The following is a 15,532-nucleotide window of genomic DNA, read 5'->3' on the forward strand; positions in this document are numbered from 1 at the left end:
GGTCCCTCATATGCCCACGTTGTGGCCAGATGCTGGCTCCTAGACACAGCACCCAAGAGTTACTGGGGTGAGCCTTACCCCATACCCACGCTGCTGGCATCCAGGGCAGATATCCACAACTCCACGGGCTCTGCACCACATATCAAGCAGTCCTAATTGGTATCGTCTCATAGCCACTTATGTGTTGCCATTGTGTTCTCCCTCTGGCTGGACAGGAATGGGCATTCCTTGAGAAAAGACCTCCCTTCTTGCTTGACCACAGGCAAGTGATCAAGCCTAGTCTCCTCACTCGTGGTAAGCAAGAAAGGGTTCCTGGACACTGAAAGAGATCCCTTTTCAGAACTTGGTGATTACAGCCTAAAAAATTCAAGGGAATGCATGGTTGGAAGATGAAATTTTCTAACTTTTTATGATAAAATTCTGATGGGTAAATTTAAATTGACCATAAAATAAATTGCCATTCATGTTTTTCTGCACGTGGTCATTGTCAAGTCAGGGTAGTAACAACTTTAGGGTCATTGGAAGCCCCCATTGGAGCAAAGCATCATTACATATGTTATTAGGGAACTGTAGAGGAAAGGAGGTCTATACAGATTCAATGAAAACATGCTCTGAATAATGTGATTTTTAAATAACAACGTTTTTACCTTTGTCTCCAAGTGGGAAATATAACATTAGCAAGGAATAGTGTCTATGACAGTAGAGAACATGGAGCAATGAGGCCTGGATACCTCAAGGAATCTTCACATGTCCTATTTGGACTATAAAATACCTCAGTCTCTCCTCTTGTCTTGTTATTATCCTTTCATTACCTCTCATGGGTCCAATAGTTTTGTATTTTTTAATCCAAATCGTTTGTAGAGGTAAGAACTCAGATCCTGCACTTTCTGGGGCAGAATAGTCTGTATTAACTTGTTTCTTTAAAATTCTATCAAAGGCATTCCTAGTTCTTCAAGTTACTATTTACCTAGACACATCATTCAGCTGGAACAGGAGAATTATTACTATTTTCATATTTGAAATGTAGAGAAAGAAGGAGAATTTTTAGTGACTAGTCCAAAATCATAGTAGCTCATCTGGAAATGGAACATATTTTTGTCAATGTTCTAATATATTTCTTCTATTTTAAGATAGTGAAATGGCATTAAAGCAACACTTTATCTCAGGTACTAGTAACAGAAAAGAGCAAAGCATATTTTAGTGAAGGAGTATAAGCTCTTAGTGATGTATTCATGATTCATTGCCTGGCAATTTCAATCTGTATCTGGGAGCATATAATACTGACTATAAATGCAACTGGAAGGCAGAAGCTAATGGGGTGAGAGGAACGAGGGGACAGTCCCAGATACAGTGGAATGCTTGAAGCGGAGTTGTGCCACTTTTTCTCCTTCCATGCATTGTATATGATGAAGAAGCCCCTCTGTATCTCAAGACCTCCCTCTTCAAGTCTTGAAAAAAATTTCTTGGAAATCTATCAGTGTTTAACAGCTTTCTCCATGTGAGTGTCTTATACCCTTTAAGGTAATCCACTAGCGTTGAGGTATACCCACCAGAACTTAGGTAAAACAGGTGGCAATGTGGTGCAATGAAAGACCATGGGTATTGGAGTAAGATAAATCTGAGTTTGAGTCCTAGCTTCAGCCACTCTCCAAGTACTCACCTGCAAATGTGACATAACAATGCTTACTTCACAACACAGATAATGGAGGCAAAGCACCCACCATACACATATGTTCAATACAAAGTAGTTATTACTACTAGCTCACCGTGTAAGTCCTTAGCTGATCCTAGTCATCATAATTAGTAAGTATTATTTTTTGTGTGTCATAAATCTAGGCAGAATGGAACCATGAATGTTTGGAAGAGACTTTGGTAAACACTTCACCATTCACATAATCTATGCTACCATTATGGCCTGAAAAATTCACGTGCTTGCAAAGAGGCTAAATTAACTGAGTGGACAGAGGAAGGCAAATGATAAAAAGAAATAGATGCTTAAAAAATTCAACCATTTCTGCATAATATTAAAAATTATACTCAGATGCTTACAGTCAAATCGTAGTGAGAAAAAGTCATAAAAACCGGTGTGAGGTTCAATTAGATGATTAATTTTTAAAATTAATAAATTCATCAGAATCCTTTGAGTGAGCAGGTAGTCATAAATACATATGTGGAAAACCTTCTTACACTATTCTCTTTTTTCTCCACTAACATCCGTTCTCTTCTACGTGTCAGACTTTTTTATTTACCTGTATTATTTTTCATTCACAAATCATAATTGTGTACATTTATGGAGTACATTGTGATGTTTTGTTTTATATATATACAATGGGAAATAATTAAATCAAGCTAATTAACATATCCATCACCTCATTGCCTATCATTTTTATGGTGAGACATCTGAAATTAGTTATCTAAAATCTCTTAGTTATTTTGAAATATAAATACTTATTATTGATTATAGTCACCTGGCTGTACAAGATATGGCAAAACTTATTCTTCCTGCCGATCTGAATCTTTGTACCCTTTGCCCAGCAATTCCCCATTCCCTTCCCCTTCTTCCCCTTCTCCCCTCCAGCCCCTGTGACCACCACTCTAGGCTCTCTGCTTCTGTGACTTCAACTCTTAGATTATAAAGATAAGTGAGATCATGTGGCATTTGTCTTTCTGTGTCTGCTTATTTCACTTAGCCCAATGTCCTTCAGGTTCACCCATGTTGTCAAAAATGACAGAATTTTCTTCTTTTTAAAGGCTGAATAGTATTTCACTGTGTGTGTATGTATATACCACTTTTTCTTTATCCATTCATCCACTGATGAACACTTAGTTTAATTCCATATCTTGGTTACTGTGAGTAATACTGCAATGAGCACGAGACTGTAGATATCTCTTTGACATACTGATTTCAATTCTTTTAAATATACATGCAGAAGTGAGATTGCTGGATCAAATGGCAGTTTTATTTTTAGTTTCTTGAGGAAACTATGTACAATTTTATGTAATGGTTGTACTAATTTATATTCCCACCACAATGTACAAGAGTTACTTTTTCTCCAAATCCTTGCCAACACTTCTCTTTCATCTTTTTTATAAAAGCTATTCTAACAGGTGTGAAGTGATTTCTCATTGTAGTTTTAATTTGCCTTTTCCTGATGATTGGTGATGTTGAACATTTTTCATGTACCTACTGGCCATTTGCATGTTTTCTGTTGAAAAATTACTGTTCAAGTTCTTTGCCCATTTTTCAATTATTTGTTTTCTTGCTATTGAGTTGTTTGAGACCTTATTTATTTGTATATTAACTCCTTATCAGATTTATAGTTTGCAACTATTTTCTCCCATTTTATTTTTTTAACCAGAAGCAACAATCTTGCCTCAAATCTTATGATAACAACAGGATGCCTTCTTACATCATGTGAAGGAAAGCTAATAACCAGTGCCAGCCCTAATATATATTTTTTATCACAATGTTGACTAACTATGGAAAAGTTTATGTGAAAATTAATACTATTTGAAGAATAAGTAAATTGCTCTCTGGTACTATTGCACATGCTAGAATTCACATGGCTTTATTTCTTTTAACATAATGGCTCAATATAGTTTTAAATATAAATGTCTTATCTTTTAATATTTTAAGTAATTTACCTGGAAACATCCTGAAGTCTCCAGAGTATTTGTATCAAATGAAACTGCTGATTTTCATTTAGAAATGCAAAAATTGGGGAATATCAACTGATTTTGAGTATCTGTTGCTTTTCCTAGCATATATTTTATATATTTTGTTTATGATCTCACTTGCCTGAGTGGCCAAAAATCATAATAGGATTTCTACTTGTGGCTACGATGGAGTTAATAAAACTAGACCTCACTTCCCACTGTGAACATGTAAAAAACTGGGAAAATATACAAAGGAAAAGTTTTCAGATGTGATCCTGAAGAGGATTACAAAGGTCAGAATATGAGCCTTCTACCTAGGAACTTTAACGACTACGGCATAGGGAGCGCAAACTCAACTGAAGCAGAGCCAAGTTGAAAAGACAAAGACTGAAGCTCAAGGGGCCAGCAATGGCTGGACATTGTTAAGCAGCCTACTGAGAAAATGGAGTAACACAGAGAAAGGGCTCCAGATATCTGCATTGGGGCCCTCTCGCATCTTCAGCTGAGTAATAAGCTACCTATTCATAAAATGATACTCCAAGATGCCAAGAAAAGAAACATTACTGGGAAAAATAATTTAAAAACTAAAATTACAGGACTTTAAATTTTTTTTATTTTTTTATTTTTTTTAATTTTATTATTATTATTATACTTTAGGTTTTATGGTACATGTGCACAATGTGCAGGTAAGTTCAATATGTATACATGTGCCATATACACCAAGGACTTTACATTTTAAAAATAGGATAAAATCTTCTTACCTCAGGGTTGGCCCAATTTCTTTATTATTATTATTTATACTTTAAGTCCTGGATACATGTGCAGAACTTGCAGGTTTGTTACATAGGTATACACATGCCATGGTTGTTTGCTGCACCTATCAACCCGTCACCTACATTAGGTATTTCTCCTAATGCTATCCCTCCCTTAGCCCCCTAGCCCCCAACAGGCCCCACTGTGTGATGATCCCCTCCCTGTGTCCATGTGTTCTCATTGTTCAGCTCCCACTTATGAGTGAGAACATGTGGTGTTTGGTCTCCTGTTCCTGTGTTAGTTTGCTGAGAATGCTCGTTTCCAGCTTCATCCATGTTCCTGCAAAGGACATGAACTCATCCTTTTTTATGGCTGCGTAATAATCCATGATGTTTATGTGCCACATTTTCTTTATCCAGTCTATCATTGATAGGCTTTTGGGTTGGTTCCAAGTCTTTGCTATTGTGAACAGTGCTGCAGTAAACATACATGTGCATGTGTCTTCATAGTAGAAAGATTTATAATCCTTTGGGTATATACCCACTAATGGGATTGCTGGGTCAAATGGTATTTCTGGTTCTAGATCCTTGAGCAATTTCCACAGTCTTCCACAATGGTTGAACTAATTTACACTTCCACCAATAGTGTAAAAGTGTTCCTATTTCTCCACTTCCTCTCCAGCATCTGTTGTTTGCTTACTTTTTAATTATTGTCATTCTAACTGGCATGAGATGGTATCTCATTGTTATTTTGATTTGCATTTCCCTAATGACCAGTGATGATGAGCTTTTTTTCATGTTTGTTGGCTGCATAAATGTCTTCTTTTGAGAAATGTCTGTTCACATCCTTTGCCAACTTTTTGATGGGGTTATTTTCTTTTTTTGTTTTAAATTTGTTTAAGTTCTTTGTAGATTCTGGATATTAGCCCTTTGTCAGATAAAACATAGAAAATACTAACTATAAAAGAAAAGAGATTGATATGTCAGGATTCTTAAAATTAAAAATTTATCACAAAAAGACACCATTAAGAAAATAAAATAGCATGTATGGAAAGAGAGAAATTGTTCACAACACATACCTGACAAAAGACATGTATCTAAAGTATCCATGAATGTCTTATGACTCCATGATAAGAATATACACAACCCAATTTTTAAAATGTGGTAAATATTTGAACAGACACTTCACAAGTAAAGAATATATAAATGACCAATAAGCACATAAAAAGATGCTCAATATCATTAGCCGTCTGTAGTCCTTAGAGAAATGTACATTAAAACCTTAATGACTTACCACTAAACACACTAGAAAGGCTAAAATTAAACACTGACAATAGCGAGTACAGGCAAGGAAGAGGAACCACTGGAATTTTCATATGTTATTGGTGGGAGTATAAAATGGCACACCCACTTTGGAAAGAGATTGGCAGTTTCTTAGAAAATTGCCGTATGATCTGGTGATATTACTCCTAGGTATTTACAAAAATTAAAAACACATATCCCCAGAAAATTTATATACAGATGTCCACTGCAATTTTATTTATAATTTCCAAAATTTAGAAGAATTCAAATGTTCATCAACAATGCAATACTTCTCAGCAATAAAAAGTGGTAAACTATCAACATATGCAGCAACATAGGTAAATCTCAAAAGCAGTATGTTGAACAAAGGAGTCAGAAATGGAAAGAGTACCTTCTCTATTATTCCATTTGTTTGAAACTCTAGATAAGACAAACAAAAGTACAGTGGCAGAAAGCAGAATAGTGGTTGCTTGGGGTGGGCGAGAATGTTGTGACTGTCAATCATCATAATATAAACTTGGAGGGTAAAAAATATTCTATATCCCAATTGTGGTGGTGTTTACAGATGTGTATATATTTGAATTATATTTCATTAAAGTTGATTTAAAAAGTAACAATATGTAATTTTAAACATATTCAAACAACTTAGCATATCAAATTTTCACATTCTCTCTCTCGATATATATATATATATCTTATTTAATGAAATTTGAGTTTTTTAGCACTTTAATATTATATAGGATAAATTTACTTCCTTGCTTGTGTTAAAACCCATTATCCTGAACATGCGCCCCTTCTCTGTAGGGAAAACAATGTAGTTATCCATTCTACGGACTAATCACTGAATTAAACATTTTCTTTTGATAACACAATTGAAATAATCTTGAATATTATGTAGATCATTGGTAAAAGTAATTAAGGACTAGAATAAAGGTAATTATAATTTCTGATGGATGAACTGATAGGAATAAAGTAAGAATTGACCTGAACCCTCATCTAAAAGTAGAACAAAATTAAGGGAAATCTTAAAACTTTAGTTGTGTTTTTAATTGATTTTCACACACCAGTGCACTCCTAAGTACTCTATTTTCACCGAGGACTATAAGCAGAACTTTCCTCAAGGAAAGATATTTGGTACTTGTGACAAGGCAGGAATCATATAAAACTATCTTCCAAAATACATATAAAATGATATCTTTTCTCAGACCTATATATTCTTAAAGAAATTGATTTTCTTTCTAGTATTCTAGTTAAAATAATAATAAAGGATCGGTTTCCAAATAAGATTTATTCAAACTAGTACAGGCAGTCTGATTTGCCTGCTACCATGTTAATGGGAACACATGTATACCAGACCTGTGTACTGTCATTTGCACAGATCCATAGTAACTGAAGTGCAGGGCAGACTTGGTTCACATATGCACAATTTTTGTGAACGCAGTACTGTAACTTTTATATTTCCCTATCAACATGTATTCTATGAATGAACATAGGTTCCATTAATTAATTTATAATTAATTAGAAATTCCATTTCTAATCAATGGAACCTATGTCCATTGGTTCTTACATTAATTTGGGAGCTCTTACCTTAATATTTTTGTTTTATTTTTATTTACTTCATTTTTAAAAACGTTTATTTTAGGTTCAAGGGTGCATATGCAGGTTTGTTGTATAGGTAAAGTCATGTCACTGGGGTTTGTTTTACAGAGGTTTGTTTTACAGATTACTTTGTCACCCAGGTACTGTGTTTTGTTTTGGTGAGAGAGATACGTGTATCTATTTTTAAACATCATAAAATACTTTGTTTTACAATGCAAAACAGCAGTCCTTTCTCCCACTTGTTCCTATTCTCAAACCCTAGAGGCAATCATTCACAATCCTTTTAGCTATGCCTTCTGGTATTTACCTCTATAATTTTAAATGATATGACATTATTGGTAAATAACATATTTATTTATAATAATATAAATTGATTGATCAATTGTGACCCCATCCCTGCTGGAGCTCTTTGTCCTCTTTTTTATTTTGGGATTAGCTGCTTTTTCTTCACAACTTTCATTCCAGAATTCCCCTTCCATTCTCTCGTGTGGGAATTCTTCTTTCCCGGACCTGCTACCTCTCTTTTTCTTTGTTTGCTTTCATGTTTTAGCTCATGCTCTCATAGTTTCCTGAGGGATTGTGGGAAATAGTTTTTGGGGTATTATCTGTCTAAAATGGTTAATCTCTGCTCACATTTAGTAGTTTGATTGGGTCCAAAATTATATCAAACACAAATTTCCTTTAGAATTGTGATGACTTCACTCCACTGTCTTCTAACTTCCAGTGTTGCAGTTATGAAATGCATTCTCATTTTGTTTCTTCGTTCTTTATAAGACCAAATCCCTTCACTCCTCAAGCTCGAAAGGTCTTATTTTTTTAATTTTAATTGTACCAAAAGCTTATGGTGCTATGTCTTCGTGTGTGTGTGTATATATGTATATGTACTTCATTTATTGTTTTGAACTTTTGGTGTACCCTTTCAATAAGAAGTCATATTCTAGAGTTCTAGGAACAATTCTTGTGTTACTTCTGATATTTTTCAGCCTTACATTTGCTCTGTTCATGCTCTTATGTCAGATGGTACATCCCCCTCAAGTGATACTTTAATTACCTTTGACATCTAGGTGTACTTCCTGGGATATTCTTGCATCTAACAATCCTTCTATTGATTGTTCTTTATCTCAGTCATCACATTTCCAAAAGCTCTTTCTTGTTTTTCTTGTTTTCTGAGTGTTCTTTTGTTTTTTTCACACTCATGATTTTCTGAATATAGCTTCACTTTCTTTTTTGAAAATTGGAACAGTGAAAGTGTAGAAGTTTTGTTTTTCTCCCAGTATCATCCCTATTTCCATTACATTCCTTTATTTGTTTATTTCTTGAAGTCTTTGTTTTTCTATTGGAGACTTTCTTCAGGTCACTGGGGTTTCTTGGATACACATTCATATTTAAGAGTGAGACACTAAAATTTGTGTGTATGTGTGTGGCTTATCAGATGATTAGTTTTACTTTAGAGTAATCAGGTAGGGAGTCAGTTAGTAGTGTGCTGAAAGGTGGTTACCAGGGAAGTTAAAGAGGGGACAAAACCAGATTTATGTATTTTCATAACTCTTATTAAGCAGAAGTGATGTTTACATATTTTGTATACATTGTTGTCAATATAGTCTTACATGACCCATACAACTTCAAAACAATAACATTTAAAAATAACTTTACTTGTGAATTTTCTCTTCTTATCATTGCTTTCAATCACATGAATAGATTATATTAATTTTTTAAACACTCAAAGTGGCAGAAATCTTTTAGAAGATGACAATTTTGACTCTTTCCAATTTTTACTATTATATTTTTATGATTGTATTTGTATAAGTATTTTCATGGAAATACGTTTTTATTTCTCTTGGATGGAATGCTGAGTCTTACTGTAAGTATATGTCTAACAATTTAAGAAATAGTAAAACTGTTTTTGAAGTAGACTGTACCATTTTAAATTCTTGCTGGCAATAAAAGGGTTTCAGTTTCCACACATTCTTGTCAATATTTGTTATTGTCTCTTTTCTTTATTATAGCCTTTCCAGTAGGTGTGTAATGGTATCTTATTATGGTTTCAATGTACATTTCCCTAATGACGAATGATATTGGCATCTTTTCATGTGCTTATTGGACATTTGGTTATCATCTTTAGTAAAATATGTATTCATATTTTGGTCCATTTTTTAAAAGGATTGTTAGTTTTCCTGTTATTGAGTTTTAATAGTTATTGGTGAATTCTTAGTAGTTCTTTACTAGATGTACAATTTTAAATATACTTTCTCCTAGTTTGTGTTGTCTTTTCATTTTCTTAATGATGTCTTTTTAAGCATAAAAGTTTTAAATTTTGATTAAGTTCATTTTATCAAACTCCTTTTAAATAGATCATGCTTTTGGTGTTTTGTCTAAAAACTGCTTAACCCAAGGTCACAAAATGTTCTTTTATGTGTTCTCTAGAAATATCATAGTTTAAGCATGTACATTTATATACCCAGTTTGTTTTGAGTTAATTTTTGTGTACTGCACGAAGTAAAGGTCTAAATTAATTTTTGCATATGCATATTCAATTGTCTCTGTAGTAATTTTTGACGATACTTTTCTCAATGAATTTTCTAGGCATCTTTGTTAAAATCAAATGACCATTAATTTAAACCTCATGGAATATATAAATAATAAAATATATGATTGTAATTATTATTTCCTTTTTGAACTATGAGTTTTTAAAAAGAACAAATGAAAATTTGAAATTGTTGAGTGGCTTGTTTCTTCCCAACTTGTTAAAATTTTTTTTTAGCTTTGTTAAGTTGTCATTGTAAATATGGTTTATCTTATGTCTATATTTTGAGTTTATTGAGGTATTCTTGTGTGTAATAGATGATGAAGTTTTAAAGCAATTAGATAAAAGGAATATTTTTATTTAGCTCTCTTAGCCTAGTGTTTTCTCTATGGAAATGTTTTAAGCAAAAAAAAAAAAAAAAAAAAAAAACTTGAGTTCTTTAACAGATATAGGGCTATTTGAATTATCTATTTTTTTTTAGTGAACTATGGTAGTTTTTGTTTCTAAAGAGATTGGTACATTTTTTCTAAGTTGTTGAATTTATAGTATTAAGCTCGTTTCTAATATCTGTAGAATCTCAATTGATGTCTTGCCTCTCATTCTTGATATTGGTAATTTGTACTTTCTTCTCTCTCTTTCTTTCTGCTCTCCTGATTGGTCTGGTTAAAAAATTATCAATGTTATTGATCTTCTCAAATAACTACTTTTGGTTTCATTTATTTTCTCTAGTGTTTTTCTGTTTTCTAATTCATCATTTTCTACTCTGACCTTAATGCTTTTTTAACTCTTTATTTTAGAGTTAATATGTTTGTTTTCTAGTTTTTAAAGGTCAGACTGTTGGTGATTAATTTCATCATCCTTTTTTTCATAATATAGGCATTTAGTGCTATAAATTTTTCCCAAATTACTACTTCAGTGGAATTTCCAAAACTCAAACATGTTGTGTTTTCCCTTTCAAAAAAGTTTCTGGTTACCATTTTGATTTATTCTCATGCCATGTGTTATTTAAGAGGATGGTATTTAATTTGTACATAATTATAAATGTCCCAACTTTTCTTCAGCTATTCATTTCCAGTTTCATTTTATTGTGGTTGAAGAATATAATTTTTATTATTTCAGTCCTTCTAAATTTACTGAGACTTGTTTTATGACTTAAAAATGGTTTATCTTACAAATACTCTATGTACTCTTGAAAAGAATATGTTTTCTCCTATTTTGTGAATTATTCTATAACTGCACATTGGTTAATAGTGTCATTCAAATTTTCTGTATTCTAACTGATTTTCTGTTACTTGTCCTACGCATTGTTGAGAGGAGAATATTGAAATCTCTGACAATAATTGTGAGTTTGTCTATTTCTATTTCTAATTCTCTGTTTTTACTTCACATATTTTGAGGCTATGTTATTAGTAGCATGCACATTTAGGATTTTTATGTACTTTTGATTATTTGACCCATTTGTCATTATCTTGTGACCTTCTTTCTGCCAGAAAATGTCTTTTGCACTAAAGTCTGTTTTCTGACATATTAATATAGTCACTACAGCCTTCTTTTGAATACCATTAGCATAGCATATAGTTTTATATGCTTATACTTTTCACTTATAAATTTCTTTATATTAAAGTTTGTTTCTTTTAGGCAGTAGTACATATGTTGGCCTTGTTTCTTTACCCAAGTTATCTCTGACTTACTTGTAATGTTTAGACCATTTACATTTGATGTGATTATTCATGTGGCTAGATCAATTATATCATCTTCATATTTGGTTTTTTATTTGTTTTGTCTATTCTTAATTCCCTTTTCTTCCTTTCATGTCTTCTTAATTGCACATTTCTTCTTATTATATTTTATTAACTTTGACTGCTTATCAACAAAAACCCTGCTTTATTATTATAGTAGTTGCTTTGGAGTTACAGAATATATCATTAACTTAGCAGAGTCTACTTTCAAGTGATGTTTTATATCACTTCATATATAATATACTTCTATTTTTCCTATTGGTCTTTATGTTATTTTTCCTATTGGTCTTTATGTTATTGTTGTCATATATTGACTTCTACATATGTCATTATTGACTTCTACATATGTCATTAACCTCACAATACAGTGTTGTTACCATTATTTATACAGTCAATTAATTTTACAAAATTTAAATTATCAGAAAGAAAATCTTGTGTGTTTATACATGCAAGGACAATTTCTGGCCCTTATATGAAATGGACATTTCTTTTTGTAGATCCATATTTTCATCTAATGTCATTTTCCTTCTGCCTGAAGGACTTTAATATTGTTAGAAGGCTGGTCCATTGGTAATGAATTTTTACAACTTTTCTGTGTCTGAAAATATCTTCATGTTGTCTTTGCTTTTAAAGGCTGTTTTCACTGGGTAGAGAATTTTAAGTATAAGCAACAAAAAAAGAATAGATAAATTTGACTTCATAAAATAAAAACTTTTGTGCTTCAAAGTACTATCAGATAAGTAAGCAGACAACTCACAGAATGAAATAACATATTTATAAATCATATATCTGAGAAAGGTCTAGTGGCCAAAATATGTAAAGAACACTTACAACTATGCAATGAAAAGGCAAACAACCCAACTTAGAAATGGATGAAATACATGAATAAACATTTCTCCAAAGAATGTATACAAATGGACAATAAGCCCATGAAAAGATGCCAAACATCATTAGTCATTAGAGAAACACAAATCAAAACTACAATGAGATACCAATTCTTATACATTAAGTTGGCCATTATCAACAAAAGGGAAAATAGCAAGTGTTTGCAAGGATATACGGAAAAATTGGAACCCTCATACATTGTTGATAAAGTTGTAAATGGTGAAGCTGCTGTGGAAAATAGTTGGGCAGGTAAACATAAATAAAAGTTAGCCTATTATCTAGCAGTTCCATTCTTAGGTATATGTCCTAAAGAATTTATGTCCAAGAGAATTGAAAACATTTGTCACACAAAAAACTTGTACACACATATTCATAGCAATATTATTCATGATAGTCAAAATATGAAATCCACGCAAATGTCCATCAGCTGATAAATGCACAAACAAAATGTGGTATACCCATACAATGAAATATCATTCAGCCTTAAAAAGGAATGGAATACTGATTCATGCTACAACATAGATGAACCTTGAAAACATTATGCTAAGTGAATGAAGTCAGTCAAAAAAAAAGAAACATGCACTGCATGACTCCATTTATATAAAATGTTCGCAAATCTATAGGAACCGGAAGTAGATTTGTTGTTTCTCGGGGAAGACGGAGAGGGAAATTGAGAAATATGGGGCTTCTTTTTGTGTGACTGAAAAGTTTTAGAATTAGACAGTGGTTATAATTGCATATACTGTGAATATACTAAAATGTAAATTGTGTACTTTAAAATGGTTAAAATATTAATATTTGTTATGCAGATTTTATCTAAATAAAAATCATATACACATATACACACACATATGTATATATAAGTAGTTTTATTCTTTCACTACTTTACAGAGTTTTTTCCAGTATCTTCCCACTTGTATTAATTTCAAAGAGAAATTTACTATTATCCTTATCTTTGTTTATCTTCATGTAACATTTAATTTGCCTCAGGCTGCTTTTCAGATTTTTTGTTTATCATTAGTTCTGAGCAACTTGATTATTATGTGTCTTGATGTAGTTTCCTTTATGCTTCTTGTGTTTTAGGGTCATTGAAAATTTGGCGTTCATAGTTTTCTTCAAATTTGGAGGAAACGTTTTCAGCTATTTTTCCTTCAAGTATTTTTTGTGTCCTCCTCCCTTCTTCAAGAACCCCAGCGACATCTATGTTAGTCTCCTTGAAGTTGTCTCACAGGTCACTGATGTTCTTTCCTTTTTTTAAAAAAATATTTTTTATCATTCTGCTTCATTTGGATAGTTACTCATTGCTATGTATTCAAGTTTACTAATCATTTCTTTAGCAATGTCTACTCTGCCATTAAATCCTCCCAGTGTCATTTTTGTCTCAGACATTGCATTTTACATTTCTGGAAAATATATTTTTATCTTTCTTATCTTTCTACATAACTTTGGCCATATAGAATACAGTTGTAATATATAATAACTGGAAGACAGTTTTAATGCAGTTGTCTGCTAATTTGAACATCTGTGTTAGTTGTGGGGCAGCTTCGATTCATTAATAATTCTCCTTATTATTAGCTATGTTTTACTTTTCTGCATGTCTGATCATCTTTAATTGGATACCAGACATTATGAATTTTACTTTGTTGGGTGTCAGAATTTTTAGAATATCTATGCATTTTCTTGAGTTTTGTTCTAGGATGCAGTTATTTAGAAATAGTTTTACTCTTGCAGGTCTTGCTTTTATGCAGGTCTTGATTTTATGACTCAGTAGGCAAATCTAGAACAGTGTTCAGTCTATGGCAAATTATTCCCCACTATCAAGGAAAGATCGTTCTGAGTATTCTGTCCAATTTCTTGTGAATTATGAGTTTTTCCAGTCTCACTGGTCTGAATGGGCACTATTACTGGCCCTATGTGAGCTCTGAGTACTATTCCTTCTGATGCTTTCAGGTAGTTCTTTCCCTGGCCCTGAATAATAGTTTTTTTCTTCTTCTCATACTTAGAACACTATAGTTTGCTCTTGCTTCTTTTAGACTTTATGTAATTGAAGTTATATTGCATCTTTGTTTTTGTCTTGCTTCTTTCACTCCATATTATGTTTTTGAGATTCAGCCATATTGTTGCACATGGCTGCAGCTCATTCATTTTATTATCTCATCTTATTCCACAGTACAAATATACTGTAATTTATTTAATCTATTCTACTGTTGAGGTTGCTTCTATTACCAACTATACTGCTATGTATAATATATTTCTGTACATGTCTCTTGGTAAATATTCTCATACATTTCTGTTGTCATATATAACAAAGGCTAGAGTTGCCAAGTTCTAATGTATGCATATGTTAAAATTTAATAGATAATTTCAAAAGGTCTCCTAAAGGTATAGTATCAATTCATGTTCCCACTACCACTGTATAATAGTAACAGTCACTCCACATCTTCACCAACTTTTTCTAGGGACATCTTTCTAATTTTAGGTATTTTGGTAGGTGTGCAGTGACATTTTATTGTGATTTTAATTCGCATTTTTCTGATGAGGAATTTAGTTGAAAACTTTTCATATGTTAATAGATCATTTGGATATCTTTTTTATGAAATGCCAGTTTAAATCTTCAGCCTACTATTCTATTGTGTGACCTTTTTATTAATAACCTGAAAGAGATTCTTTACATATATTGGATATAAGCCTCTTATTAGTTATATGTGTGTGAAAATTGCTAATTTGTGATTTACTTTTCACATTCAGAGAACATAAATTTTTTATTCTAATATACTTCAACTTACCAAGTTTGTCTTTTATGAATAATATTCTATTTCTAGAAAAGAAATATTTCTATACTATAGATTATAATGATACATGTTTTATTTAAGAAGATTTTGGTTTTGACTTTCATGTACAAATCTACAGTTCAACTGAAATGAACTTTTGTATATGGTGTGAGATTGGGATCAGAATTAATGCTTGATCCATATGGGTATCTAATTAGCCCAGAATCATTGAAATGATCCTCCTATTCACACTATACTGCAATGCTACCTTTGACATAAACTTTCATATATTTTTGTCTCTTA

At 32.2% G+C, this 15,532-nt stretch overlaps 1 long non-coding RNA gene across 1 annotated transcript in view; it reads left to right on the top strand.

The window, feature by feature from the left end:
- The first annotated feature begins 1,741 nt into the window (after positions 1-1,741).
- The window catches only part of LOC134761938 (uncharacterized), a 40,185-nt gene continuing 26,394 nt past the window's right edge, over positions 1,742-15,532 (top strand). Inside the window, exon 1 of the long non-coding RNA XR_010141162.1 lies at positions 1,742-1,803. This is a non-coding gene — a long non-coding RNA (uncharacterized LOC134761938). The remainder of the gene's footprint in view (positions 1,804-15,532) is intronic.

The sequence above is a fragment of the Pongo abelii genome, chromosome 7 (assembly GCF_028885655.2).
Source record: "Pongo abelii isolate AG06213 chromosome 7, NHGRI_mPonAbe1-v2.0_pri, whole genome shotgun sequence".
Taxonomy (NCBI): Eukaryota; Metazoa; Chordata; class Mammalia; order Primates; family Hominidae; genus Pongo; species Pongo abelii.